This window comes from Vicia villosa, unplaced genomic scaffold (assembly GCF_029867415.1).
Source record: "Vicia villosa cultivar HV-30 ecotype Madison, WI unplaced genomic scaffold, Vvil1.0 ctg.003974F_1_1, whole genome shotgun sequence".
In the NCBI taxonomy this organism is placed as follows: domain Eukaryota; kingdom Viridiplantae; phylum Streptophyta; class Magnoliopsida; order Fabales; family Fabaceae; genus Vicia; species Vicia villosa.
The window spans coordinates 69,900-72,317 of NW_026706349.1; the positions used below are offsets into that span (position 1 = coordinate 69,900).

At 34.1% G+C, this 2,418-nt stretch overlaps 1 pseudogene; it reads left to right on the top strand.

Annotated features, from left to right (window-relative positions):
* The first annotated feature begins 713 nt into the window (after positions 1-713).
* Positions 714-2,037, top strand: LOC131641692 (putative BPI/LBP family protein At1g04970; annotated as a pseudogene).
* The last annotated feature ends 381 nt before the right edge of the window (positions 2,038-2,418 follow it).

Here is a 2,418-nt window from a genome sequence, read left to right on the forward strand (position 1 = left end):
TATCTTCTGGAGGTTTTCGTGACATTACCAAACGGGAAAGTTTTCACGACTATCGCCCTTCAGATCAATGTCTGCAGGGCTCATCGGGATTTTCTAACATTTTCTTAAATTCCGAATATCTTAAGGCTGCACAGGAGTTACTCGATGAGCTGGTTAATGTCTGAAAGCAACTTGGAATGGAAAAACAAGAAAAAGTACGCGACGTTGGATTAAATAACTCAAAAGAAGCTGATGGAAAATCTACTACTCAGTCTACACAAATATCTTCAGGTCCCAATGATTCTAATTCCAATCCTTCTAGTCAATTATCCTCAGCAGAAAGGCAAAATTGGTTGGATAAGAAGACAAAACTTCTGTCCTTCTTGGATGAGGTAAAATGCTTAGAACTCATTATATTTAATTGCAATGCACCCAATCTTTTTAGTTGTCATAGTTGATCTAATCAGGTTCCCAGTTACCTTGATTTATACTTAAATATTTCCATAACATTGTTGGTATCATTTTCTGATGTTATATATTTATTTTAGGAAATATGGTAAAATGTAGTTTGCATACCAAATAGTACAATAATGATTATTCTGATTTATAGAAAAATATGCTTGCGTCTATGATGGAATCTTTTGTTTGTTGTGTTTCCTCATTCATATCTTGCTGTAATGTGTGACCTTCAGGTATAAACTAATAAATGATTAGAATTTAGAACCCACTTAACAGCCTAGAACTGAAACTACAATTATTATGAAGGACGGTTTTGAAATTACTACTCAATATTTGTTATATTTTCCATGTAGTCCACCTCTCAATTTGATTCTTTACTATTAACAATCTCTGCATTTTAATTTTAGGTTTCAACGTGGTTTGAGCAGCAAGCCTATGGCACTCATCAAGAAGCTCCGCAAGGCGGTGAGTTTTCTATTTATTCACGTATTGTTTCATTTCGTTTGTTAATTCTTTTTGATACTTGATTTCAACTTAGAGGTTGGAGTTGGAATAAATTTGAAAATAGGAGGATTTTGACCAACCATCACAGTGAACCGACTGCGTTACTACGTCAAATACCTGAAGTCAATGTTGGTCCTTTTAATAAACATGGCCAACACATAGCCCTAAAACATCAATGGTTTATTCAGTGAGAGAAAGGGTGTTTTAGTACCTCAAGGTTACCATAAAGGTTCTGATTCCATATCTCTTTCAAATGGTGATTTACCAAAGATGATTAACATTTCAATACACAAAAATGTTTTCAAATCGGCCTCCAAAGTTTACTTTGCAGTAAGTTTCTGAATTCTGAAGATAAATTTGCATTATCATACACTCAAGTATAGTTTTGATAGTTTATGTTGTTCTTGCCTTAGGCAGATGCTTTGCATTGGATACTTGATGAACTACCTAATCAGTCCCTTTTGAACACTGCTGAATGGATATTCATCATTCCTCAACTATACAAACAATATCCAAATGATGACATGAATTTTAATATCTCGGTATCTTCTCCACCGGTTATAGAAGTCTCTGATCAAGATATCGACGTTATCGTTTCCATAGATTTAATCATTGATGTTCTGGAAGCCGGTGAAGTCATACCTGTTACATGCATCTCTGTGGTAACAATTCTCACAATATGTTACATTTCTACATTCTAATAACAAGATCAATATCTTATCTTAACATGTTCCATTAAAATTGCTTGTTGAAATAGAACATCAGTGCTTCATTTGACGTGGAAATTGTTCGAAAAAGTCACCGGTTGGCTTAAATTAAAGACGTTTTCCACATACTTAAAAGGGAGCAAAAATCATTGTAATTTCGACTTTGAAATACATGACCTTTATCAGTTACTTAGTCAAGGCATTTATATGAATCTTACTCTTTTACTTTGTATCCATTTTGCAGTCATTGACATCAACTGTCCTCAAAACCGTCCTGATATCGTACTTGAACTCGCAGTTAAAGAAGGGAATTCCATTGCCGATTCTTAAGGGTTTCGCCCTTAAGAACGCTCGAATCATGAACACTCTGCCGTGGATTGTGTTCTAGAGTGGAGAAAGAATACCTCAAATCTTTTTTTTTCTATGAGTATATGAAGGTTTTTTACTTAATCGTTGTTACTTATTTATAGCCCAAATTAAAAGGATGAAATTGGTTTTTGACATGTTTCATTTGAAGTTTGTTTTTGAGCTGCTTTGTTTTCTTTATCAAATTGTACTAACTGACTTTGACACTTCTTTAATCATGCAGGGATCTATTATACAAGCCCATTGTACTATGTAAGGCAACAATCAATATTTTCTTGAAATATATATTAAAAATGCGAGTAGCGTTGTGAATTTTGTTTTTTTTCCCTTCATTTTTGCAGCTTGTGGTCACATATGTTGTTTCTGGTGTGTGTATAAGTCAATGAATTGTCGGCGTGAGTCT